Below are 27,926 nucleotides of genomic sequence, written 5' to 3'. Positions count from 1 at the left end.
CTCTTGCCGACCCCCCGTGCTCCCCGGCAACCAGCGACGTGGCTCCCGTCACTATTTCTTTACTTCTCATTGTGAGTTTTTCACACGGGTGGGATCCTACAGCGTGTGGTATTTTGTGTCTGGTTTCTGCCACTTAGTATAACATTTTCTAGTTCGCCTATGTCGGGGGCGCCTGGGAGGCTCAGTTGCTTACACATCAGACTCTTGACTGCAGCTCAGGACATGATCTCAGGGTCACGAAGTGGAACCCAGAGACGGGCTCTGTGCTGGGCGTGGACCCCGCTTCAGATTCTCTCTCCCTCTCCCTCTGCCCCTCACACTCTGTGTACGTTCTCTCTCTCTGAAGAAACAAACACCGAGTTCATCACACTGTAGCCCGTATCCACACTTCAGTCCTTTGTGCCCGAACGAATAAAGGGCTATTGTGAATGGTGCTGCTATGAGTATTGACGTACAGGCTTTCGTTAGAGCACCCGAACTCGATTCTTCTGGTTATACGATAGACAACTTGGGTGAAATGATACGCATACGCCCGACTCTTCGAGAACGTGCCAAACGTTCTGCTACAGAGGCTCCACCATTTTACGTCTCCCTCGGCTACGTAAGCGGGTTCCGAGTTCTCGAAATCCTCCCCAACAGGTGTGATGTCGGTGTATTCAGTAGAGCCCCTCCTTGTGGGTGTGGGAAGGCGGGTTACTGTGGTGGTGCGGTGTCGGGTTGCATTTCCTTTTCTTTGTATATTCCAGATGCAATACCCTTATCAGAATTACGGTGCGCCAACATTTCCTACCATTCTTTGGGTTTTCTTTACATTCGTTTGAGATTGTCAGGCATTCACAAAACGTTTTGGCAATGATGAAGTCCCGTGTGTCTCTTTTCTCCTTGGTTGCCTTGCCTCCGGTGCTACATTAGAGACACGACTGCCAAACCCAAGGGAATGAAGATTACCCTCTAAGTGCTCTTTATTGATTTCTGGGGCGTTAAGATTTTTGCCCTTGAGAAAATGTTTTCCTTATATTTGAGAGGGAGAGCATGAGTGGGCAAGCGGCGGTGGGGGGGAGGACAGAGGATCCGAAGCGGGGTCCATGATGACGGCAACGAGCCAGCTACAAGGCTCAAACTCCTGAACTGGGAGGTATGACGTGGGCTGACGTTGGATGACCCACTCACTGCCTGAACCACCCAGGTGCCCCTGGAGATCATTGTTTTCCGTGGTGTCAGGTAATGTTCTGAGTTCACGCTTTTCTGCGTGGAATCTGGTTTCCCAACACCGTTTGCGAATACTCCGTTTTTACCGCACGGAACGGTCTTGGCATCCATGTTCATAAACAAGTGACCATACCCGTACGGATTTATTCATTGATTCCCAGTTGGATTCCATTGATCCCTATGTGTTGGACTTCTCTGCCCATAGCTTGGTGAAAGTATTATAATCTCACACAGAATGTTTTTATTCCATGATATTTTGCCCGTAAGGTCATGGAATATATACACGTATTTTCCTTCTTGTCCATTCGAGAACTTTTAAATTATCCATCTTGTGTAGTAGCTGTGACCAAACTTCCATTACGCTGTGGAAATGAGGTGTTGGAAGAGGGCATCCTTCCCTTACTCACCATCATAAGGGGAGAACGGTCAGTGTTTAACCACTGAGAATGACACACATGTGAGTTTTTTCCTAAATACCCTTTGTCATAATGCAATCTCCTATTTCTATTTCATTGGCAGCACTTGTCATGAAAGGTTGTAGATTTTGTCAAAGCTCGTCCTGCAACGACGGATCCTTCTTGAACCGTGTTGGCCAAAGCACCAGTGAGAGCGTCAGGCTCTGGGGTTGGCTTTGTTGGAAAGCTCTTGGTACCGCTTCAGTCTCTGCACGTATTCCAGGTCTGCTCGCGGTTTCCATCTCTTCTGGAGTCAGTTCTGGTAGTTTGTGTGTGTCTCAGAATTGATGCGTTTCATCTCAGCCAATTTCCTGGTACGAAATTGTTCAGTTTTTGTCTATTCTGTCAATTTTGTAAATCTCTAGAAGAAAGAATGTTGTTTTCACCGATTTTCTCGAGGGCTCCTCTGTTTCCTCTATCGTTATAATTTCTTTCGATCTAAGATATTTAGGTTGCCTTTGATCTCTTTTCTAGTTACCCAGAGGAACCTTCTACCTGTTGTGGACACCAGCCATCCACAGGGCCACTGTCCAGGTTTGGGTTGTTGGGTAGATAAGCAACTACAGACAGGAGTGGATGAGGCTTCCAGGCAATTTCTACCTCAGCTGGCATCCCAGGCCACCCCTACACTGCAGCTGTGTCCAGGACCCCTCCTTTTGCCAGGCTGGGTGCCCAGCATCACGCTAACCTGGCTTCCCTGGACCACTCACAGCCTTAGGTCCCTTCTGCGCTCGGGGAACAAGAAGAACCATGAAGTGAGGCAGTGGTAGCAGGGGGCTCTGAGGGGCCAGGGATGGTGGGCTCCCTGGGGGAGGAAAACACTAGGGAGGGGGGAGGGGAACACACTGGGGGGGGCATCTGGACCAGTTCTCAGGGGGCTCCGGATGTCAGGTAAGGAGTCGGGGTCACCGCAGCTTGCCAGGTGCAGGTGCATGCTGATGCACTTCCCCATCTGATCCTCAGGGACAGTGGGGACACTGAGGTCAGGAGAGGCAAGGACTGGCCCAGGACATGCGAGGTGTGCAGGGTCTAAGGAGCAGGGCTGGTCTCCAGTCCTAGGCCAGCCTCTACCCCCACATGGCATTCCCCCTGGGAATGAGAGCCCCTGAGAGGCCGGGGCTTCCCTATCCACCCCGTCCTTGTGAGGCTGTGACCTCTGGGCATCTCCAGAAAGGCTCACACGCACAGAAACACACACACACGCTGACACTGACTGCCCAGCTGGGGATCGGAGGGGAGTCCACACTGGGAGGGGGTGGGTAATACGGGGGAAAGAAGAGAAAGGCTGGAGGCAGTGGGGCCATGGGGCAGGGACATCAGGATTTTTGGCAATAGCCCAGGACCCAGAGCATGGGGAGGAGGACATGCCGGCTGAGAGTCAGGAGGTCCCCAAGGTGTCCGGGGGGATTGCCAGGAACTAGAGGAGGATGTGGTCTGGGGTCCTGTGTCCAACACCTTGGGCCCCTGGAGCTAGGAAGTGCGGATGGGGCTACAGCACAGAAGGACTCAGCTTCCTCCTCCTAAACTGGGCTGCGTAGACAGTGTCCCAAGTGCCCCATAGGCTCATAGATGACTCTGTGTCCTGGGATCTTCATCCCTGGTCCTCTGTTCTCCCCTCCTGGGAAAACACTTCCTACTCCCTCAAGGTCCTTCTGAGCAGAGGGCAGCCTGGGGGCTTGGAGGACCGAGGACCTGGGTGCGCAGCACGTGGCCAAGCATGGACCCTGGTGTGGGGACCGAGGTCAAGATCCTCCCTGTTGGAGCCTCGGGTCCTCATTAGGAAGTGGTTCCCCAGGCAGTGCCCTGGCTGGGCCGAGGAGGCCTCGTGAGGGAGCTGAGCACCGGGCCGGGAGAGGGACACGGGCCACAAGGGAGGCTTCTGAGGGTTGTCACCTGGACCCTGGAGCCCACAGGCCCTGCTCCTGCGAGACACACAGAGACAGACAGAGTCCGAGGCAGAGACAGAGAATGGACCCAGGAGAGAGGAAAGCAGAAATTCCATGCATCGGCCTGGAAATGACACCCAGTCATTATATACTAGCCCTTAAACCCGGTCACATGGGCAGCCCACCCGGGACGGGAGGGGTGACAGAGGGACGTGGGACCAGGAATCGGGAAGGCTGGGAGCCACAGTGGGGACCGCCCAGCACGTAGGCCCAGACCAGGCACTGGGACCCGAGCCCAAATGTAATGGAGCCCCTGGCGTGCGTGTCCGGTGGGTCCAGGGTCTGAACGAGTTCACCTCCACCTTCCCCCGGGCCTGGGACCCAGGCAGGAGGGGTGGCTGTGTCTGGACCCGGAGCAGACCTAGGCCCGCGTGAGTGTGTTCCGTGCCAGGCCCACCCCTTCCTCATCTTTCCACGGCCACGTGTGCCCACGAGCCTCATGGGATAGCAGGCACGGGACGTGTCTACGGTGTCTCCCTGATGGCGCCCCTACAAGTAGATGCCACAAGGACCCCACTGTGCAGACGGGGAGACCGGGGGACCCTAGGAGGCACGGGGTCTGTGCAGGGCCCCAGCACTGGTCAGGAGGAAATCCCAGGTCTGAACCCAGCGCTGTGGCCCCAAAGCCACGGCCCCGGCTGCACCAGGCCTCGCGGGAACATGTCTGGGCTGTGTTGGTGTCACTGTAGGGACAGGGCATGGGATGGAGGGGAGCCCTTTGCAGACTGGGAGGGGTCTTGTGGGAGCAGGAAGCCGGGTAAGGGGGCCCCAGGAAGTGACCTCACCTCCCTGGTAACAGAGCCCAACAGAACTCGGAACCCGGGTCACCAGGCACCCACGTTCTGGAGACAGCGCCCGACTGGGCTCATTCGTTGGGACACCTTCGCCTGACGAACATGTTCTCCTGTTGTGTGCCCGTGTCCGCCGGCTGCCGGCTCAGGGGAGCCCGAGGCTGCGATGCTTCCCGACCCTTGAGACAGTGGGTCAGGTCGTGCACAGGACGCCTCAGGTCTCTATCTCGCAGGGACCCAAAGGTAACACAGGGAGACCTAGAGACATCCAGTCCAGCCCGACACCACTCTGATCTGACCTGTGCGGCCCCATGCCCCCCGTGTGTGTGTGTGTGTGTGTGTGTGTGTGTGTGTCTGTGTGGAAGGAGGGGTCGTGTGTGGAGGGCCCACCTGAGCAGGGGCAGACTGATGAAGGGGTCAGATGCCTGGTGGGCGGGTCAGGCTCACATCCCCGTCAAGGGTCGATGGGAGGGACAGGGTCTGCTGGGGTGGTCCTCTTGTTCTGGAGGTTCATCACAAGCCCTGCTGGTGGATGTCACTGTGTCCCAGGGGCAGGTCTGTGCACATTCAGGTCTGTGTCCGATTTGGGAGCCACAGGTGGAGAGGGTGGAAGGACTGACTGTGAGGATGACTGGGGAGGGCTGTGATGTCTCTAGGCCGTCCGCGGGTCACTGTCTTTACAGAAATCAACCGATGAAATCGGGAAACGTCTGGCCGAATCCCGATTCACCTGCCCTACAGAGTTGTGCGTGTGCCCCGTCGCCCAGGAGGGCCACCCTGGACCCAGGGAGAGAGTGGCCACACGGAGGTCTCCGGAAGCAGAGCCTAGAGTTGGCCTGGGAAGGCCTCCTTCACCGCCCTGGCCCCTCCACAGGGTCCTGGTTCACCGGTCCTGGGATCAGGACTCGGAGCCCCCGGAGCCAGAGCCCGAGGGTGAGAAGGCTGGGGTGGCAGATGTGTGTTTATGGGACCAGGGCGGTGCTGGGCCTCCCAGGGAGAAGCCCCCAGGGGCTGGTGTGGGGCCGGGAGCAGAGACTGAGAGCCCAGGGCTGCGGCCTGCAAGAGGGCAGAGGTTCTGGTGTGGGTTCCTGGCCGCGGCTTCTCGGGGAGGCTCTGGGGTGAGTTGTGTCTCTGCAAAGGCCCCTGGAGAGGCCCGCGCTGGGTGGGGGGCCCGCGCTGGGTGGGTGGGGGACCATCCCTCCTCTCACCCTGAGGCCTTGGAGCCGCTGCAACCATCACTCTGTTTCCTTCTCAAGAGTCCGGGGCAGGAGCAGAAGCCGGTGCGGCTCCAGAGACCAACCCAACAGCATCGGGGTCCTCGGCGTCTCTGCAGGCAGGGGTGGAGTCTGGGGCGACTCCTGCTGGGGCCGGAGAGCCAGCAGGTGACCTGGGACCTGTGCTGGGACAGCGGGCACCTGAGCAGAGTCAGCTGGGTCCTGCTTCTGCTCCCGACACCGTTCCTGCCACCGCCCTTGCTCCCGCAGGGATGCCGGCCACAAATCAAGGGCCCGAAGGCCTTCGAGGGGTGTTTATTGTATTTCTAATTCTTGCTCCAATCCCAGTCTCCGCCCCCCCACCAGAATGAGTCTTCCTCTTCTCCCTTATCCTTTCTCTCCTCTACTTTGTAGCTGTTACTTTATTTGCTCATGGTTTGTTTAAAATCCACAGTAATCTTCAATAAAAATTTTATTTTTTTTTATGTTGTGCAATTCCTGAGCACTGGGCATGCTCACGATTCTGTGAACCACGCCACAGAATATTGTTGCAGAATAATTCGGTCCCCAAAGGTCACCGTGTACCCGGAGCCCTCACTCCCCATTTGTGCCCCCGCCAGCCCCTGGGAACCCCCAGTCTGCTTTCTCTCCGTGTTCCGTTACCTACTCTGGAGGTTTCCTTCAAGTGGAATCTCGCCAGAGATACTTTGGGTCCGCACCGAACTTTCATATGGGACAGATTCATTTTCGTACTTTGTGGTCGTTTGAAATAGACTTTTTCTCCTTTGACCTTGAAATCACAATGGATTAAAGATTAGGTGGGTTAAAAGAGGCCCCTTCGGTGACAATGGGCACGGTCTCGGGGTGGAGACCCCTGTTTGTGCCGTGACACCACAGCCTGCCACGAGAGAGGACACGGCTGGTCCTCCCGTGGCCCAAACAGAAACCGGGAGATGCGGAAGGCTGGACGGTCACACCACAGGGGGGAGAGCATCCCTCACGACCCAAGGCCAGAACGTTTCACAGGCCTCTGGGCCAAATAATGCTCCAAATCCGTGCGTTACCTGGGATGGAGGCCAGACCCGTCCCAGTCCAAGGGGAGGCGACCTTCATGGGAGCAGGCGTCAGAGATGCGGGATGTCCCGGGGTGGGACTCGGGCAAGCGAGACCCCAGAGAGGCAGCGCTGGTGGCCTTCAGATGGGCAGGTTTCTGGCCTGGGGACCGGCACCCTAGGTATCCACGTGAGGAAGCAGAGGCCCCAGCCGATCCCCAGCGAGAAGTCCTCGTCCTGCAGGGGACCGGCTGGCCCAATACTGGGAGAGCCCCCAGAGCCCGGAGTCGGCCCTTCCCCAGCCCCATGTGGGGCCCCAGGCGCGTTGGTCAGCTCTGCTCCCCAGAGTTAAGTGGGGGCCCCCGGCAGGTGGTGGGGTTTCCCAGGAAGAGGGACCCCGTGCTCCAGGACGCCAAGATGCACGCCTGCGGGTAGGACAATCCAAAGTCAAGGAGATGGGCTTCCTGACCAGCTCGTCTTACTAGTGACCCAGGCTGTGCTATTAGCCTCGGTGTCCCCATCTGTGACATGGGGATGTAACGGGCCTTCTAGATGGGTGGGCACATTCCCTGAGACATGAGGTGGAATCGTGGCCTGGTGCCTGGAGGACATAAAGGGCCACCTGGAAGGCTGTCCCAGAGTCCCCCAGGGCACAGGATTCCGGTAGCCCCTCTTTGGCCCCTACCCACTGTCCCCCTTCTGGGAACACTCAGCGTTGTTTGCGGAGGAGGTGGAGACGATCCAGGAGGTCAACAGGTCCCACGTGGAGGCAGGTCAGTACTGGAGGGACAGAAGGACGTGTCCCGTGCCCCCTTCCAGGGCCCGAGTTGTGACGCCCTCTGACCAGACCTCTGACCTGATCTGGGGTAGACCCCACTTCTATGGTTTCCCTTCCCTCCCTCCTTCCCTTCCTCCTTCCCTAATTCAGCTGGGGAACTCAGGTCCCTGCTGTGTGCTGAGCACCATGACCTCTTCAGTGAGCACGACCCTACGGGGTCCCCCACGTGGCATCTTCCTTTGCAGGGTCTGAATCTTCCTGTGCCGTGTCCCCTCTGACGAGTCTGGGAGGAGGCCTCTGCACATGTGCCTGCAAGGAAGCACGAGTCCAGAAGGTCCAGACCACCTGCCCCAGGTCCCAGCCTGTGGAGCCTGAACGGAAAGGCGGCCCCAACCGCCTCAGTGGATGAGGGAGGCTGGACCTTCGTCCCTCCCAGCCTTCTCCAAAGTGCAAGGCCTTCTCTCCAGCCCAGGGTGAGCCTGCTGGGCACACAGGCCCCTCCGAACATGCCCTCGTTCACATGTGGGTCTGGGCCCCTTGCCCCACCCTCAGCTCCTCTGCCGGATGCAGGGGGAGCCCTCTCCTCTCCCTGGGTCTGCTCCTGGGGTCCCGGCCTGCTGGTCTCAGAGGAGCTTGCAGATTTGCTCCCCATGACCAGCGTGGGATCAGGGACAGGATGGGGGCTGTGGGTCGAGGCCTGGACTTAGCGAGTGCGGGACGATGGGATTTGGTAAAAGAATGACCTGCAGGTTCAGCTGGACTCCCGTAGACTGAGCAACCAGACTGCATACCCACTGGTCCCCCCTGAGCGCACAGGACAACAAGGAACAGAGGAGCAGAGACCCGGAGGGACAGGCTTGGCCCAGGGCTCACCTGCCCTTACGGTTTTAAACCTCACCTATATGGGGGCGGGCGTACGCTGTCCCGACGGTACCTAAGGCAGAAGCCCTGTGTGGCAAACACGGGACAGAGCTGCTCAGGGTGACACCGGGATGAGGCGTGGACTCCCCGAACGTCCACGGCCCCCTAGAGGCCCGACCCCCAATCCCAGAAGCACAGCTCGACGAGCCCATGAGGAACCCATCGCTTCTTTTTATAGCAGGGAACACCGAGGTTTTGTCCAAGGTCACCCAGAACTTGGAGGGCAGAGCCCGTGGCAGGTGGCCTGAGACCTGGCATCTGTCCACAGAGACACGTCTCCTGTTGTCGCCCAGTCCCGATACCGAGGCCCCGCGGGGCCTGACATGGATGTCTGGGTCTACCCTGAGCTCTCCAGAGCCGTCTGCTGGGCTCCCGGGAAAACGCTGGCCCTTGCTCCAGACAGAAGGTTCTGCCCTCTGGTAACAAATGGGAGGTGCATGCACTCACTGGGCTTGAGGCCCTGCCTCCACCTGCCCTTGGAGATGAAGGTCTGGGGAGCCCTGTTCCTGCTCCTTCCAGGGTGCTAACACATGCTCGACCACGTAGCCCCTCCTTCCTGGGAGACATTCCCGGGCCTCCTCCGGGATCTCAGGCGGAGGTCACAGCAAGGGATCAAGCGGGAGGATCTGGGTGGGAGGGAGGTTGAGGACGCAGTCTGGAGGCCAGGGCTCCCAGTCCAGCTTGGCCGCTAACCAGAAAAGGATCCCTAGCCATTCCCCCGGGGGTGCCGCCCCGTCCCCTTGGTGACGTCAACCCCTCTCCTGGAGTTACCAGTGGGGAGACCGACCAGCAGGAAGTTCTTCCTCCTCTGCCCGGAAGAGTCGAGACCAAGTTCACGGACAAATCGAGGGCCTTGTTTCCCTACACACCCGTGGGACACATGGGAAATCTAAGGACAGGCCAAGGGAACGGAGGCTTGCTTATCCGGGGTGGCTCGGGCATAGCCCCTCCACCGCGGGCCTCACTTGGCTTGGTCCTAAGCTGCTGGACGAGCCCGCTGATCCCAGCGAGACCACATGGCTGTCACCAGAATTCCTCAGTGAACCCCTCCCTGCTGCAGTCAGCTCCATGCGAGCAGGAACTAGGTTGGCTCATTGTTCTAAGTCCAAGTCCCCAGAACCTTCCCGCAATGTAGTGGACGTTTACCTTTCTCGAATAAGCAGATGAATTGATATGCGAAAGGTGCTGTCATTGACTGAAACCGCTTCTGTCCTTGTCCCTTTGTGGATGCGTCCATGCCTGCCCTCGGCACCCTGTCTGCTCCCCGCTGTGTGCCCGAACCTGGATCCCAAAAGCGAGCCCCGGACCCCACCCAGGAGGTGGTACGGCCTCTCACCCGTCAGCCAGCAAGGGGAGCGCCGTCCCCATGGCCCTCCTCACCCTAAGAAGACACGTAAGCCATATTCACCAAGGTTTTTAACCATTGTACACACTCACACACACACACACACACGCGCACACACACACACACAGAGCGAAGGGTGGGGGCCCTGGAGGACCCGCACACGTAGGTCTCCGGCACCTCCCGCCGCCCCTGTGCTTTTGTGGGTTTGCTCTGGTTCTCTCGGATCCTCCTCCCGGCTCCCTTGAAGGCGTCAGGTCTCCGCCCGAGTCCCTGGGTCACCCACCCACCTCTACTCTTAGGAAGACGTGCAAATGCACACCCTGCATTTCCTCCCATCTTCCTCTCGCCTCCCAGACTTGGGTCGTCAGATTTGGGAGTCGAGAACACCCCTTGTGTCTTCCCTCACCTGTCCTAACACCCAGATCTTCCCAGGCCGACCCCGAGGCGGTCCTCGGGCTGGATTTGTCTCCTGGGAGGTGGGGGTCAGCAGACAGAGGGCAGACGGTGCCGGTGGGGGCAGGAGAGGGCCGTGGTCCACAGGCCCAGTGCCGGCTTGTCTGCCAGGGCCCCCGGGCTGGGTGAGCCCCGCCGGCTCTCCTCTTTCTTACCGGGAGGCATCCTTGTCCTGAACGGGCACCAGGGAACCTGAGTGAAGAGACCACTTTGCTTGGAGACGAGGGGCGGTGTGGCAAGGGCTGCAGAAGACGTTGGCCTTGGATGGGGAAAGCGAGGCCGGCCACGCACTGCTGTCCCGTTCAGGTCCCTCTGGCACCTGGGTTCACCTGCAGCCGGAGGGGCTGGTTCCCGGCAGGCTTGCCACATCCCCCTGGAGCCCCTGGTCCCTCCTCTCTGCCTGAGGACTCTCTCCCAGACACGGGAGCCCATCACATCTGAACTGGGGACCTGTGCTTCCTCACCTTGTCACCTGGGCGGCCGGTCCCCAGACCAGAAACCTGCCCGTCTGAAGAGACCACCAATGCCTCCCTTGGGTCTCACTTGCCAGAGTCCCTCCCCGGGACGCCCCGCATCTCTGACGCCTGCTCCCGTGGGGACCGCCTCCCTCGGACTGGGACGGGTCTGGCTTCCATCCCGGGGAACGCACTGGCTTTGGTGCATTAATTGGCCCAGAGTCCTGTGAACCTTTCTGGCCCTGGGTCGTGAGGGATGCTCTCCCCTCTGTGGTGTGACCGTCCAGCCTTCTGCATCTCCCAGTTTGTGATTGGGCCACGGGAGGACCAGCCCTGTCCTGGCTGGCGTCAGACTGTGGCGTCACAGCACGCACAGGGGTCTCTATCTCTGACACGTGCCCTCTTTTACTAACACAGCCTCTTGAATCCTCGTGACATCCTCTCCCCTCCCCGGTGGAAGGCCCGTGTGACCGGTTCTGAGGGAGAGAATATAACGATGGGTGTCGCTTCCAAGCTGGTTCATGAAAGCCTGTGGTTTCTCTGGGTTCCTTTTCTCCCGGGTCCATTCTCTGTCTCTGTGTCAGTCTGTGTGTCTGTGTGTGTGTCTCCCTCTGACGAAGCAAGAGCAGACAATATGAGCTGCCCCAGGAGGCCCAGTGCCAAGAACCTGCAGAGGCTCCGGGCTGAGACACAGAAGTCCTGAGACCCCCCCAGTCCCGGCCGAATCCTGCCAAGAGCACGTGCCCGGTCGCGGTCTTGGAGGCGGACCCTGCCCCAGTCGAGCCTCCGCTGAGGCTGCAGCCCTGGCCTCCTGGGTGAACGTGGGGCTGAGGCCCCCAGCTGAGCCGAGCCGGGAGACTGGTACAGAAAGTGTGAGGTGGTCCAAGTAAGGTGAATGTGTCCCCCAGCATAGACAACAGCCCATCCTCCAGGCTGGGGCCCGGGCCCACTCTCCTCCCTCCCGAGCTCTCTCCGGCCACACTGGCTCCTCCTCAGCTCCTCTGCGGACAAACCCTCCGTGCCTCTGAGTCTCTGCAGCTTTGCTTGTCCCCGGAGCACACTGCTTGCAGACGTGTGTGGGACTGGCTCCTCTTGTCCTTCTGGGTCCCAGCATCAGAGCCACCCTGGAAGCCTGTGAGACCCCCACCCACCCAGGGCCCCTGGCCGCCCTCCTTCACCCTGCTTCATTTCCCGACAGTGTTGGTCTTTCCTTTCACACGGATTCACTCTTGTGCTTTGACCCACCTCCCCCTCTGGGCTGTGAGCTCCTGGAGGGCTGGGACCTCACGGGATCTTTGACTCCGGCCCCTGGGCCCAACACAGCCCCTGCTCAGGGTAAGAGGTACAGGGGCTGAATGCGTCCAGAGAGGAACTCAGAGTCCCTACCTGCCTCTGAGCAGCTCACGCTGTGGACATGCAGACTAATAGTAAGAGGTACATGTTGGGTTGGGGGCAGGGGACGCCCAGCTTGACCCCTGAGCGTCCCTTCCCCCTCCAGAGACTTCACTGAGCACAGTGGACACAGCCTGCCCCCTGGTGGTCAGCACCGGCATGACAGCCCCAGGCTTGGAAACCAGAAAACAAAACACACACGTTTGTTTGGGTGTAGTCCAGGCAGCAGCCCTCCCTGGCCCTAGGGGGGCACAGGGGCAGGACCTGCGGGCTCCAGGGCGATGTGAGGACTTCACAAGCCTCCCTTGGCCCCCGTTCCACCTCTCCCGTCCCGGTGCCCCGTTCACTCCTAAGGCTTCCTCACCCCAGCCAGGGCACTACCTCTGGAAGCCCTTCCTAATGAGGCCCCGGGGCTCCGACAAGGAGGGTATTGACCTCGGTCCCCACACCAGGGTCCGCTGCTTGGCCACGTGCTGCAAACCCAGGTCCTCGGTCCTCCAAGTCCCCAGGCTGCCCTCCGCTCAGAAGGACCTTGAGGGAGGAGATAGCATTTTCCCAGGACCAGGAGCATCTTGGTGCAGGGGTGGAGGTCCAGGGCCAGCAGACAAGCCTGTGGGACCCTTGGGACACCACATCTATGCAGCCCAATTTACACAGGAGTAAGCTGAGGCCTGTCCCGTAGCCCCCTCCCACTAGGGGGGTGTCTCCTTCTAGATCCAGGCTGGTGGTGGACACAGGACCCCAGATCCCGTCTTCTTTGGGTGCCCTGGGGAAGTGCCCAGCCCAGGCAGCCCCCTGGGTACCCTGGAGACCCCGCTGGCCATCAGGCTGGCACGTCTCCCCACCCCACGTAAGAGCCCTGGTCATGCTGCCAGCACACTGGGCACCCCTGCCCCGTGGCAGAACTGCCTCTAGTCCCCTTCTTCTTGCCCCGGTGTCACCTCCCCCCTCCAGGGTGTACTCCCCTTGAGCCGCTGCCGGGTGGTCAGTGTGCGTGTGTGTGTGTGTGTGTGTGTGCGTGTGCTTGCCTGTACGGTCTGGGGACATGCAGATATAACAGCCCCACCTCGTATGGGGTTGATAGGGATCCGACGGGACCTCAGGGGTCTCCTTCCCAGGGCGAACCCCAGGGGAGGACTGAGTTTGGCCTAGGACGGAGACCCCCACTGCTTGGACTCTGCCCACCTCACGTGTCCTGGGCCGGTCCCTGGCCTCAGTCTCCCACCTGGCCCTGAGGTTGGGCGTGGAGTGACGTCAGCGTGGACAGGGCCCAGGCTCTCCTCCTGGGTGGATGGAGAGGAGATGTGCCAGGCACACAGGCCTCCCTAGCAAAGGGCAGCTGGGTCTCGTGTCCTCGGCCTGGCACGGCTGTGTGCCCTCCCCGGGGGGCTCCGTGCCACTGATCCCGTGTGCACCCTGCCTCCAGACCGCTGCCCTGTAACCCCAAATCCTGTGAGCCCTCGGGTCAGCCTCACCCCAGCCAGTGGGCTGCAGACTTGAGGGCCGGGTGGGTTGGACACGCGGGTACACGAGGGTCGCCGAATGTCCCTATACCGTCCCAGCTGTCACAGACCCCACGCTCCCCCCCAGGGTCCAGCTGGGTGCACGGCCGGGGCAGGGGGCCTGGAGGAGACGGTGGACACCAAGTACGGGCAAGGAGAGGATCGGCCTGTCACCTCCCGCCTCCCCCTCCTTCTCTCCACCTCCTCCCATTGTCTTCCTGCCAGAACCCGGGACACAAGGGGCAGCCTGTCCCTGGCCGCAGCCCTGGCCGGGTCAGAGGGGTGGGAGGGAGACCCGGAAGGAGGGGGCACATCGTGGGGATGTCTGAGTGTTGGGGGTGGTTAGAGTTGCTAGGGACTCCCCGGGGTGCTCACTGACTTCACCCCTTCTTATACATGAACTGCGGCCCCGGGATCAAGGGCACTCAGCTCTAAGCGACCAAGGCCAGCGGTGAACGGGAACAAGGGACTCAGTCTTCACCCTCATGGAGCCCTGCCCTGACCAGCCCAGGTCTTGTCCTGGGTTGGGGCTCCCCCAGCCAGGTGACCCCCGTGCCTCCTGCTCACCTTCCTGAGATGGGAGTCACGGACCCCATTATCAACGAAGAAAATGAGGCTCTGACCCCCACCACGTGAGTTTGTGGGTCACAGGGCTGGGACATGACCCTATTGTGGGTTTGCCCCCAGGACAATCCGACCCAAAGCCTGAGCTCGCACGGGAGCCTGAGGAGGCTCCAACCCTGGAGATGAGGACGTCCTGGGTGGGGGCCATGGGAGGGGCGGTGGCGACAGGGGCCTCTGAGGGGCCGCGGCTCCGTGGGTTCCCTGGGGGAGGAAGGCCCTAGGGAGGCCGGAGTGGGGTGAGGGCTGCCCACAGGGGAGGGCGTCTGGACCAGCTCACGCAGGGCGCCGGAAGTCGGGCCAGGAGTCGGGGGTCACTGCAGGTTGGGGAGGGTGGGGACGCTCTGCCTCTGTGGCCCCAGCTGCTGACTGTGGGGGAGACGCCGTCCCTCCACTTAGGCTGTGAGCCCGAGGGCAGGGTGGTGTCTGGGCTTCACCATCGTGTGCGGGTGCCTGCACACAGCAGCAGACAGACACGGGTGCTGACGCCTGCGGTGATGAATGAATGGACACGAGGCCGCGGCTCCCATGTGTCGCTGTAAACAGCGGGGCCCGCGTCATGCGGCTCTGGGACGGTCCCAGTGAGTCAGCGAGATGTGAAGTGTTATTCCTCACCCGGCACAGTTTGAGGGCTGAGAATCCAGCAGGGAACGGGACGGGGTGTGTGCGCCTGGAGCTGACCGGAGCGGGTGCCGCTCGAGCCGGGCATAGACGCCAGAAATACGTCGCTTGCGGGTGTTCTCGTCGGCCCTCCCTCTCCGGCTGGGGACGTGGTGGCCGCCGGCCTGCAGCAGAGGGAGTAGCGGGAGGGAGCGGAGTCCACACGGCCCCCAGGCGAGGGGCAGGGGCAAGCACAGAGCTGACGCGGAGGGGCAGGGAGAAGCGCCCGGGGCCTGCAGCCTGCCCGTCTGGACACGCGTGGGGGCTAAGCAGGTGACCTCTAGCCGGTCAGTCCCTGTAGCCCCGACACTGGGGCGTCCGAGGGTGATGCCGCAGAAAGCCAAGCACCTTTTTCCCAGTTTGATGCCGACTCAAACGCCCAGGACCCACCTGGGAGCCAGGGGAGGTGGAGGCCAGCGGTGGGATTATGGGGTGTCTCCGGGCCCATCACTGTTCTTTTTCTCATTTCTAGCATCCTGTAGGAAATATGCCAGTAACTGGAACAAGGTATCACACACGCTGTCTGCATAACACCCTGTTCTAGATTTTCTGAAACGAGATCCTCTACAATTAGGGTCATGGCAGACGCTGGACCCCGGCCAGCACCCCGGCGGGAGACACCGTGGCTGGCGTGCAGGGTCTGGGGCGGCAGGGCCGCCTGGCGGGGGCGGGGATGTTGGGGGACGCACATCTCCTCCGGAATCCTGCTGTGTTTCTTGGGTCTCAGCCCTCCCTGCAGTGTCTACATTTTATATTCCACCGGAAACTGGCCCAACCTTTTGTTCCAGAATTTCACATGGCCAGTAACAGCCGGGACAGAGGAGTGAGCGCACAGGTGTTTCCTACAGCTGCCCTGGGCCAGTGCCCGCCTTTCCTGGCTTGTTTCCCAACTGTCCCCGAGGGCCTGAGGTGGAACCACATCGCTCACCCAGCCTGGGGGCAGTGTGGGCTCCCAGCAGGGCTGGAGGGTAGCAGGAGGCAGTGGGTGGGGACGTCGGAGGCAGGGGTGGGGACACTGGGGCAGGACTGGGGCCCTCCAACCAGGGCAGGAGAGGAGACACACGCCTGGGGCAGGGGAAGGGAGGCTCGGGCTCAAGTCGCGGGCCTCTGTCCTCACTTAGCCACGTCCTGGGACCCAGCCAGGAGGGCGCGCATCCCGCCCGGGAGTCTCCGCCCCTCCTGGTCCCGCGTGGCGCACGTCCGTGGGGGTGTTGGAAGGGTTCCTCCAGCCGCTGTGGGGCCTCGTCGTGCGCACTGGGTGTGCGCAACCTGTTGCAGGGCGACCCGTGCCCGCCCACAGTTTGCAGCCCTTGCACGGGCCTCAGCCGGTGCCCAGAGTCCACTTAGGACTTTCCGGTGCTGGGGCAGGTCTGGGTGCCCTTCGACTGCCCAGCTGCCCCGGGGGACCGGGGATCCTTTGCCTGTCCCCGGGCCTTTGTCTTGCACTGTCCTTGTTTGTGTATGAAGGGACCGGCTGGAGACCTCCGTCCCTCCATGGAGGATCGGGGACCCCCGTCATCCAGCAGGTGAGAGGGCGCATCCTCGGTACCAAGGGGAGCACCGTCCACCACCACTGCCCTCGACCCCCTCGGGGCGCCTGGGGGCAGGGGCACACCTGAGGTCATTTTTCCTGTAATGACCTGGTAGCAGGCGCCCAGCTGTAGCTAGGGAGGCTGTGTTGGGCCTCTTCTACACACAGAATAACGCGGATGTGCTGGTTTCCGAAGGCTCCTTTAAATGCAGCTGATGTTGTCAAGGTTCACCGTGAGTGCGGCATGGACCGGGAGTTCAGTCGGTCTCAAGCCTGATCATGTTCTTCAAATCATTTTTATGGTGTAGATAGGCCGTGTTCTGTATCCACTCAGCAGTCGATGGACATTGGGGGCGTTTCTACCTTTGGGCAACTGTAAGTGGCAATGCTGTGAATGTTCACGGTCAGGCTTTTCACAGGTTTTCATCCCTGGATCATATGGATACTCCGTGTTTACGTTTTGAAACATGGCCAGACTGTCTCCCAAAGGACTACATCACTTTATATTTCTGCCAGCATAGGAGGAGGACCCCAACGTCTACAGATCCGTGCCAACACTTCTTAATATCTATCTTTTTAATGACAGCCGTCCTGGTGGATGTGAACTTGTATGTCATGGTGGCTTTGATTGGATTTCCATCCTAAAGAACGATGTGGAACATTGTTGGTCACTTGTTTATCGTTTGTCGAGAAATGTCTCCTCAGCTGCATTTCCCTTTTTTTTTTATTTTTTATTTAAAAAAAATTTTTTTTTCAACGTTTATTTATTTTTGGGACAGAGAGAGACAGAGCATGAACGGGGGAGGGACAGAGAGAGAGGGAGACACAGAATCAGAAACAGGCTCCAGGCTCTGAGCCATCAGCCCAGAGCCTGACGCGGGGCTCGAACTCACGGACCGTGAGATCGTGACCTGGCTGAAGTCGGACGCTTAACCGACTGCGCCACCCAGGCGCCCCTGCATTTCCCATTTTTAAAAAAAATTTTTTCATGTTTATTTATTATTGAGAGAGACAGAGGCAGAATGTGAGTGGGTTAGGGGCAGAGAGAGAGGGAGACACAGAAGCAGAAGCAGGCTCCAGGCTCTGAGCGGTCAGCTCAGAGCCCGACGCGGGGCTCGAACTCACGAGCTGTGAGATCATGACCTGAGCCGAAGTCGGACGCTCAACCGACTGAGCCACCCAGGCGCCCTGCATTTCCCATTTTTAAATTGGATGCGTGGTTTCTTCCTATTGAGTTGTAAGATTTAATATGCATTCCACATGCGAGTCTCTTAGGATATATGTCCTTAGCCGATTCATTGTCCCATTCAGTAGGGTGCCTTCTAGCTTTCGTGATGCTGTCTTTCAGTTCACCTACTTGTAGTGTTTCTTTTTGAGAGAGAGAGAGAGAAAGACAGAGTGCAGGTGGGGGAGGGGCAGAGAGAGAGGGAGACAGGGAATCCGAAGCAGCTCCAGCTCTGAGCCATCAGCACAGAGCCCGATGCGGGCTTGAACCCACGAACTGTGAGATCCTGAGCTGAGCTGAAGTCGGCCGCTTAACCGACTGGGCCCCCCGGGCGCCCCTGATTTTGTTGAACGGACGCGTGGCATTCAGTCAGTTCCGTATGTACCTCGATGATTGGGTAGCTGTGTGTATGGCCGAGTGATCACACAGCAGGGCCTGTTAACGTCCATCTGCACACGTAGTTGCACATTTTTTCTTGTCACAGAGACTTTTCAGATTTACCCCTTTGCAGTTTCCACACGTGCAATGCAGTATTAACTATAGTGACCAGGCTGCACATCACGTCCCTAGGCTTATTTATTTTATCACCGGCAGCTTGTACCTTTCGCCCACCTTCCCCGGTTCGCTCATCCCTTAGCCCCTGCCTCTGGCAACCACCAGTGTGATTGCTCTGTCTGTGAGTTCTTTGAGCTCTGTTTTTAAGATCCCACTTACAAAGGAGACATGATATCTGTTTTTCTCCGTCGGACTTATTTCCCGTAGCATAATATCCTCGTCTGTGTTGTCACAAACGGGTTTCCTCCTTGTTTATGACTGACTAGTATTCTATGATATGTACGTTTCTGTGTGCGCACACTCCCACATCCTCTTGATCCGTCCATCCATCGTGGACGTTTGGGTTCCTTCCACGTCTTGACTCTGTAAGTAGTGCTGGGAGGCGGGGGTAAGATATCTTTTGGCGTGAGTGTTTCGTTTTCTTCCCCTAAATACCCGAAAGTGGAATTGCCGGATTACATGGTGTTTCTATTTTCGATGTCTTGGGGAGTTTCCATGCTGCTTTCCGCATTGGCTGCACCAGTTTACCGTCTCGTACAATTTCTTTGTTGGTACTGTGCTTGTATCCTGCAGCCTTGCTGAACTATTTTATTACTTCCGGAAGCTTTTCTGTGTATTCTGTATGATTTCCCATGTCCACAGTCATGTTCTTTGCAACTAGAGACGGCTTTCCTTCATTCCCTCCGATCTAGATGTCTGTTATCCCCCTTTCTTGCCTCGTCGACACGGCCCAGACCTCTAGGACAGCGTGGGCTGCTGCCGGGGGCTTGGGCCTCGTCCGTCTTGCTCCTGAACTCAGGGACAAGGCTTCCAGTCTTGTCTCCGTTCTGGGTGACGGGAGCTGTGGCTTGTTCGTAGGTGGCCTTTAGGAGCGCTCAGGGAGTTCCCTTCTGTTTCTGCTTTGAGCGTTCGTATCACGAAATGGTGTTGGATTCTGTCAAGCGTTTTCTGTACTTAGTGGCGATCGGATTTTACAGCAGCGTGAAAACCACGAAGTCGTGTCGCTTTCCCTCTTCCTCTGTCTTTCTCCCTCACACAAACACACAGAACTTCTCTGGAAGCTCATCAGGATCCGGATGGGAGCTCTTTGGTCCTGGTTATCCTCGTTCGGGCCGCTGTGTGCCTGGGGGTGGGCCCGTTCAGATGACACGCCCCACAAGGGACAACTAGAAATCAAAATAGTAACGATGATCTTCCAGGTGGTGGCTGCCTCTGGCACGCGTATGCCATAATTTCCTCCTCTCTGTCCCGACGATAGAGTGAGAATTTTTAGCATCAATGGAGTCGACTGTACGGGAAACAGAGCATATCAAGCATGTGTCCTAACGGGTAATGACAAGGAGGCAAAAACCCCTGCTCACCCGAGACGCATGGCAGAAGGAATACAGCATCTTCTGTACTGACTTCCTTTGTGGAAGTCCACATTCCGAAAAGACCGTTTCTGGCTTGTTTTCTGAGGCCTCGCGTCGGGAGGCCCGTTTTTCTCTTCCGGGAGTCTGGGTGCTGACGGTGTTTCCGGCCGGTCTCGTGAGCGGCAGCCCTGAGCCCACAACTTGGCCTCTTCCAGGTAAGAGGGCTTGGGGGGTCACCTGTGTCCTCAGCCAGGAAAGCATCAGCCACGCACTTCTCGGCATTCCCAGGAGGTGCCCGCAGAGCCCAGTACGCAACACGAGGCCTGGACCGGGGAGGCACTTTGCACGCTGCGTGGCGCTCGGTCTCTAAGGCCCGCAAGTGACAGAGACTCTTAAAGTGGGAACGGGAAGGCAGTTTAGCGCTGTGGTCGTTGAGGTTCTCCAGGTTTAGCTCCAAAGAAAGAGAGTGAGAAAGTCATCCTCCCTCCTAACGTAGCACAGCTGTCCCACGTACAGTTCAAACCATACAAATCCTCTCCCCGAGGAGGATGCTGAGCTCTCAGGGGACGTCCACGCTAGTCTTCGATATCCTGTGACTTACATCCTATGATGTGAAGTGAGCCGTTATTAATGCATCTTATATGATGTTACACGATAAGATGTTACACGATAAGAAGGAAGGGAAGAAAAGAAAGGTATTTGATATTCACGCATACGGTCTACAGGTGAGGAAGACGCCCTGGGGTGGATCCTCGGGCTGGGGCTTCTCTGCGCGGCGCTGGAACGTGTTCTGGTTTTGCAAAGGCACGTGGGAAGGCGCTCGCGTGGCCAATTTTCGTCCTCTTGCGGCACCAGTGCCGACCACGGTGCCGACCACGGTGCCGGCTCGACCCCCGGCTCCAAAGCTCGCACCGCCTTCAGGGCCAGCTCTTTGGTATCGAATCCGGAGTTAGGGGCGTCTCCGGCACAAGCCCAGCAGCAGATAGAGCGGCAGGTAAGGAGCGCGGGCCGGCTCTCCCACCTGAGCCAGTGTCAAGTCCAGAGCTGTTGTTCTCACATCGGCTCACGTGAGAGCCCCGGAACCACGGCCAGCTCCAGCACCGGCTCCAGGACCAGCGGAAGGGCTGGAACCAGCACAGGCACCCGCGGTATCACCGGCTGCAGAGACAGAGGCAGCTCTGTCGTCACCCGACTTGCCAGGTCCGGCACCAGCCAGCTCTGGAGTGTGGGTCGGACCGACGTACATTCCAGAGCAACGGACAAGGCAGGAGCGAACTAGACCTGGTCCTCATCGCTCCCGGCAGCACGACTAGAGCTACAGGCATCTCGAGGGCTGGAACCGTCTCCACAGCCAGCGTCAGCCCCGGAAGTGGCTTCAGCGCCAGATCCCACCCGAGAGCCAGCTCCGGCACCGGCTCAAGAGCTTGAGAGACCTGCAGAGCCAGCCAGCTCCCGCCGAAGCTCCAGACCCAGAGTCAGTCTGAGCCCCGGCCTCTGCGTCTGAGCCACTGCCACAGCGGGTTCTGTCACCAGCCCAGAACCACAGCCAGAGCCGGCTCCAGGGCCCGAGGTCAAGCCACTTCCCAGCTCGAGTCAACTCCAGGTCCGGCACTGATTCAACTGCCGAGACCGAGGCCGCTCCAGCTTTAGCTGTGGTGCCAGGTCCAAGGTCAGGGTCGGTGTTCTCCCGCCAGCCAGCCCTGGCTCGATGCCGGCTGTAGCGCTGCCTCCAGAGATGGCGGCCGCTCTCTGGCCAACTGCAGTGTCAGCCCCGGTGGTCGTTCCAGTGCCCACTTGAGAGAGAGAAGCTGCTCGAGGCCCATGTAGCGCCGGTGCCAGGGTGCACGGAAGAGCCAGCTCCAGCATCGGCTCCAGCATCGGCTCCAGAACTAGAGTCCGGACCGAGTTGAGGGTCAGAGCCTGCCACAGCAGCAGTTCTCATACCGGGTCCGGAGCAGAAGCCCCCGCAAGTGCCAGCTGCTGCGCCCGCTCCAGAGCGAAAGCTGCCTTGGGCACCAGTGGTAGACGCAGAGCCGATGCCACCTCCGGACAAAGAACCAGCTCCGGCACCGACATCCCAGCCACGTCCTGCTCTGGCACCGGCTCCGTCACCGCCTCCTGTGCCGGAGCCCGTGTCCGCTCCAGCGCCGGCTCTGGTGTCGGCGTCCGCCCGGACGCCGGGTCCGCAGGTGGAGCCAACGCCGGGGCTCCGACCAGCTCCCCCGCCGGTTTCCCCACCAGCCGGAGGGCCAGATCCAGGACCGGCGATGCAAGCGGGGCCCCCGGCACCGGGCGCGGCATCGCAGCCGCGACGAGAGCCAGCTCCGAACCAGAGCAGCTCCAGCACCATGGACAGCTCCCGCAGCGGTTCCGGGCTCGGATCCCCCGGGACTCTGGCACCGGCTGCGTCGCTCGCACGGGCTGCACGGCCAGCTGCACTTCCAGGGCCAAAGCTGAAGCCGCTGCAGCACCCACTCCGGAGCCAGAGCCAGAGCCAGAGTCCACAGCAGAAGCTCTAGCTTCAGCTCCAGAGCCATATCCGGCTGCAGAAGCAGGTCTGGGTCCTCTCTGGAGGTGCCTGCGGCTCTAGCACCTTCCCTAGAGCTGGAGCCCCGTCCAACACCGCCTCTTGCCCCAGCTGCACAGATGGGGCCGGCTCCGGCTTCAGCCCTGGGGCCAGTTCCGGGGTTAGAGCCCCCGTTCGAGCCAGAGCAGCTCTGGCACCAGCTGTGGAACTACCCACACGAGTGTCCGCTCCTTCCTCGTCCACCGCCACCATCGTGGGGGCCGGTATGGGGCTGGGGTCAGGACGGTCTTTGCTGGGCCGGCCACCCCAGGTACCCTGGTCACTCCACTCAGAGCTCGCCTGCCCGATCCCTCCTGGAGATCACAGTCCCGGGGCTCTGCACCCCCGTTTTCCCAAGCAAGGATCTCAGTGGCCCGGGAGACCGTGGAGGTTGAAAGCCGAGGCTTGTACCTGACACATGATATAAAATTTGACCCAGAAAGTCCACTTGACGGCTTGTGTCCTGAAAAAGGAGAGATTTATGCACACAGTTGATCCCTTGAGGAAGCTGGGAGTGAAAACTCACAAACGGCCCATGTTCCAGGGCTGGGGCGCTTTGGAAATTCTGATGTGGGGACACAGGATGCAGAGGAAGAGACTTGAGTGGCCAGCACCCAGCCCCAGGGAAAGCTGGCTCGGGAAGAGCACCTACCTGGCACCCGCCTCACCCCACACGCTGCACCAGAGTTTCTCCGCTGGTCCTGGGACGAGCCCTGCTGGGGGAGGGTCCGCGCCTGTGGCCGCGGATGGGGGCTGCGCTCTGTTGTCCAAGAGAGGGGTGCCGGTCACACTTCTCGCTGTGGATCGGCTGGGGCCTGTGCTTCCTCACATTGTCACCTGGGCTGCGGGTCCCCAGACCAGAAACCTGCCCGTCTGAAGGTGCCCAGCACTGCGTCCCTTGGGTTTCACTTGCCCGAGTCCCTCCCCGGGACGTTCCGCATCTCTGATGCCTGCTCCCATGGGGGCTGCCTCCCCTTGGACTGGGACGGGTCTGGCCTCCATCCCGGGGAACGCACTGGCTTTGGAGCATTATTTGGTGCAGAAGGCTGTGAACCGTTCGGGCCCTGGGTCATGAGGGATGTTCTCCGCTCCGTGATGTGACCGTCCGGCCTTCTGCATCTCCCGGTTTCTGTTTGGGCCACGGGAGGACCAGCCGTGTCCTCTCTCGTGTCAGGCTGTGGTGTCACAGCACAAACAGGGGTCTCCACCCTGAGACCATTGTCACCGAAGGGGCCTCTTTTTCCCACCTAATCTTTAATCCATTGTGATTTCAATATCAAAGGAGAAAAAGTCTATTTCAAACGAACACAAAGTACAAAAATGAATCTGTCTCGTCTGAAAAGTTGGTTCAGACCCAAAGGTATCTCTGGCGAGATTCCCCTTGACGGAAACCTCCAGAGTAGGTAACGGAACACCGAGAGAAAACAGACTCGGGTTCCCAGGGGCTGGAGGGGACACGAATGGGCACTGAGGGCTGCGTGTACACGGTGACCCTTGGGGACCGAGATATTCTGCAACAAAATTCTGTGGCGTGGTTCACAGCGTCGTGAGCGTACCCCGTGCTCAGGAATTGCACAATATAAAATAAATTTTTATTGAAGATTAATGTGGATTTTAAACAAACCATGAACAAATAAAGTACCACCTAAAACGTGGTGGAGAGAAAGGATAAGGGAGAAGAGGAAGAGTCATTCTGGTGACGGGGTCGGTGACTGGGACTGGAGCAACAATTAGAAATACAATAAACACCCCTCGAAGGCCTTTGGGCCCTTGATTTGTGGCCGGAATCCATACAGGAACAAGGGCGGTGGCAGGAACGGTGTCGGGAGCAGAAGCAGGAACCAGCTGACACTGTTCAGGTGCCCGCTGTCCCAGCACAGGTTCCAGGTCACCTGCTGGCTCTCCGGCCCCTGCAGGAGTCGCTCCAGACTCCACCCCTGCCTGCAGAGACGCCGAGGACCCGGATGCCCTTGGGTCGGGCTCTGGAGCCCCACCAGCTTCTGGTCCTGCCCCGGACTCTTGAGAAGGAAACAGAGTGATGGTTGCAGCGGCTCCAAAGCCTCAGGGTGAGAGGAGGGAAGTTCCCCCCGCCCCCCACCCACCCAGCGACGGCCTCTCCAGGGGCCTTTGCAGACACACAACTCACCCCAGAGCCTCCCCGAGAAGCCGCGGCCAGGAACCCACACCAGGACATCTGCCCCCCTGCAGGCCGCAGCCCGGGCTCTCAGTCTCTGCTCCTGGCCCCACACGAGCCCCCGGGGGCTCCTCCCTGGGTGGCCCAGCACCGCCCGGACCCCGTGAACACACATCTGCCACCCCAGCCTTCTCACCCTCGGGCTCTGGCTCCGGGGGTTCCGGGTCCTCATCCCAGGACCGGTGAACCAGGACCCTGTGGAGGGGCCGGGGCGGTGAAGGAGGCCTTCCCAGGTCATCCCCAGGCTCTGCTTCCCAAGACCTCCGTGCAGCCACTCTCTCCCTGGGTCCAGGGTGGCCCTCCTGGGCGACGGGGCACACGCACAACTCTGTAGGGCTGGTGTATCGGGATTCGGCCAGACGTTTCCCGATTTCATCAGTTGATTTCTGTAAAGACAGTGACCCGCGGACGGCCCGGAGACATCACAGCCCCGGCCGGCCATCCTCAGTGTCCTTCCACCCTCTCCACCTGGGGCTCCCAGATTGGACACAGACCTGAGTGTGCATAGACCTGCCCCTGGGACACAGTGACATCCACCTACAGGGCTTGGGATGAACATCGGGGACAAGAGGGCCACCCCAGCACACCCTGTCCCTCCCAACCAGCCTTGACCGAGTGTGAGCCTGACTTGCCCACCAGGCATCTGACCCCTTCATCAGCCTGCACCTGCTCGGGTGGGCCCTCCACACACGACCCCTCCTTCCACACAGACACACACACACACACACACACACGGGAGGGCACATGGGACCGCACAGGTCAGATCAGAGCGGTGTCGGGCTGGAACGGCTATCTCTGGGTCTCCCTGTGTTACCTTTGGGTCCCTGCGAGATAGAGACCTTAGGCGTCCAGTGCACGACCTGACCCACTGTCTCCAGGGTCGGGAAGCGTCGCGGCCAAGGGCGCCCCTGAGCCGGCAGCTGCGGGACACGGGCACACAACAGGAGAACATGTTCGTCAGGCGAAGGTGTCCCAACGAATGAGCCCAGTCGGGCGCTGTCTCCAGAACGTGGGTGCCTGGTGACCCGGGTTGTGAGTTCAATCGGGCTCTGTGACCAGGGATGTGAGGTCACTTCCTGGGGCCCCCTTACCCGGCTTCCTCCTCCCACAGGAGCCCCTCCCAGTCTGCAAAGGGCTCCCCTCCACCCCATGCCCTGTCCCTACAGTGACACCAACACAGCCCAGACACGTCCCCGCGAGGCCTGGTGCGGCCGGTGCCACGGCTTTGGGGCCACAGAGCTGGGTTCAGACCTGGGATTTCCTCCTGACCACTGCTGGGACCCTGCACAGACCCCGTGCCTCCTGGGGCCCCCCATTCTCCCCATCTGCCCAGTGGGGTCCTTGTGGCATCTACTTGTGGGGGCGCCATCAGGGAGCCACCTGTAGACACGTCTCGTGCCTGCTATCCTGTGAGGCTCGTGGGCACACGTGGCCGTGGAAGGATGAGGAAGGGGTGCGCCTGGCACGGAACACAGGAGAGGGCCGAGTGGAGTCTCCTTGAGGTCATGGCCTCCTGCTCAGCCCAGACCCAGGTGTGTGCCGACCCCTAGGGCACCTGCACCCCAGCTTCCGGCCGGGCTCGGGGACGGACACCAGAATGTGTCCCTGTGTCCTGTAGCTCTACACAACTCACCCTGTCCCTCCCGGTCACCCTTGACCTGGGGTGTGGACATGACCCTCCCATCAGCCTACTCCTGCTCTGGGTGGCTTCCCCCCCACGTCCCATCCTTACAAACACACACAGCCTCACACACACTCACAGACACAGGGAGGCTCGTGCGACTCACAAGTCGGATCAGGCTAGTGTCAGGCTAGACCAGCCAGTCCTGGGCCTCCCGGTGTCACCTTTGCGTCCCTCCGGGCACATGACCACAGCCTTCGGGGGTGAGACCTGACCCCCCGTCTGCAGGTGGGAAAAGGCTCTCCCTGTGGGCTTTCCTGAGACCACAGCCTCGAGGTATCAGGACACAGCATGAGAACACGTCGCGCATTCGAAGGTCTCCAACCACGGGAGCTGAGTGGGGTGCTTCTCTAGAATGGGGGTGCCTGTGATACACACGGGGGTATCTGGGGGTCCCCTGGCCATCGGCCTGGCGTGGCTCCCCTCATGGGCATGTTCCCTGGAGACAAGGTCCCCGCCCCACACCTCTTCTCTTCCCCAACCCCTGTCACCTCCAGGGTCCACTCATCCTTTGACCCCCACGCGGGTGGTTAGTTACTGGGGGGCGGGGGACTGTGTTTCCATGCAATTGCGTGGACCTGTGCCCACTCGGGGATGCCCAGAGGAAAGGACCCCACACGGGATGGGTTCAGTGGTCCTCCAGGATGTTAGAGGCTCTCATTCCCTCGAAAACCCCCTGGGAAAGTGAAGCCCTGGCCTAGGACCTGAAACCTCCCCCAGCCCCTCTAGGCTCTGCTCACCTGGTGGGTCCCTGGCCAGTCCCTGCCTCTCCTGGCCTCAGTTTCCTGACTGTTCCATGAGCGCTTGGAGGAGGAGCTTCACCAGTCCGGCTAGAGTGGCCCCTGGCTCCCACCTTTGGGCAGGATGTGGCGCGGGAGCCTTGGGGGCAGGGAGGTGCTCCCACCAAAGGTCGAGGCAGGTGGAGCCTGGGCAGGTGCACCGGGACCACGGGACTGCGCGCACGGGACCACCTCGCGGCAGGAGCCCACGACACCTGGGTCGCACGTATCCGATCTCCGACGCCCGCTCAGTGACCCTCATATCCTCTTAGGCCTGGGCCCACGGCCACTCCACCCAGGCAGGGCGGCTGGACGCAGCGGGTATGGAGACACGGGGGCAAGAGGGAAACGAGACACACCCCCACCCTGCTGACCTGGCCCCCACACTCCACTCCGCTATTCATGCGGGCGCGTGGCTGAGCCAGGAGGAGGGGGAGGTGGACACCAGTCTAAGGGGGGAGGTCAGGCCGCCTTTCCTTCTTCCCCATCCCCTCCCCCTGCCTTCCTGAGAGCCCCCTCCGCCCACAAGCTTCCCCACTTCGGAAACCTTCACCTCCCTGCTTTCATCCCCCACACACCCACCGGAGGTGGGAGCCGCCGACCCCATCTGCAAAAAGAGCACCGAGGTCCCAGAAGCTGGCATAGAGCTTGCGTGTCACACGACTCTGACGTGGTCCCGCTGTGGGTGTGAGCCCGGGTCGCTCTGACCCGGAGCCTGGGCTTTGGCAGGACCCCGAGGAGGTGACCTCTGAAGCCAGCCTTAGAGATGAGGGTGTTCTGGATGGGAGCTATGGAGCGGGGCGGTGGGAGCAGGGGGCTCGAGGGGCAGGGATGGTGGGCTCCCTGGGGGAGGAAAACACTAGGGAGGGGGGAGGGGAACACCCCGGGGAGGGCATCTGGCCCAGTTCACTCGGGGCTCCGGACGTCAGGTAAGGAGTCGGGGGTCACCGCAGCTTGCCAGGTGCAGGGGACGTGACCAGGCAGTGTCGTCACAGCCACGGCATCCTAGATGTGGAGGGAGCTCGCGGGCTTGGTATTTGCCCCCAGGCAAGCATGGATTCCCAGGCACCGGCCTGGGAGGACGATGCTGCCTCGGTCTCCCCCTCTGTAGAGCAGAGCAGGTCGTCGCCTCCTCCCGGGGCTGGATTCCCCGGCAGGTCCAGAGATGGTCTCCTGTCAGAGGCGTTGTTCAAGTGAGGTCTGTACCCGGAGAGGTCTCGGAGAGGGGACCAAGGGACGTGCCCCCTGC

General features: G+C 60.1%; 1 long non-coding RNA gene across 1 annotated transcript in view; it reads right to left on the bottom strand.

Moving 5' to 3' along the window:
• Nucleotides 1–26,638, bottom strand: part of LOC131491127 (uncharacterized) — a 36,471-nt gene extending 9,833 nt beyond the window's left edge. Inside the window, exon 1 of the long non-coding RNA XR_009251318.1 lies at nucleotides 26,005–26,638. This is a non-coding gene — a long non-coding RNA (uncharacterized LOC131491127). The remainder of the gene's footprint in view (nucleotides 1–26,004) is intronic.
• Nucleotides 26,639–27,926: the final 1,288 nt, after the last annotated feature.

Source organism: Neofelis nebulosa, chromosome 12 (genome assembly GCF_028018385.1).
Source record: "Neofelis nebulosa isolate mNeoNeb1 chromosome 12, mNeoNeb1.pri, whole genome shotgun sequence".
NCBI classification, from domain to species: domain Eukaryota; kingdom Metazoa; phylum Chordata; class Mammalia; order Carnivora; family Felidae; genus Neofelis; species Neofelis nebulosa.
The sequence above is the reverse complement of the archived record's forward strand: the minus strand, read 5'-3'. Positions and strand labels throughout refer to the sequence as shown.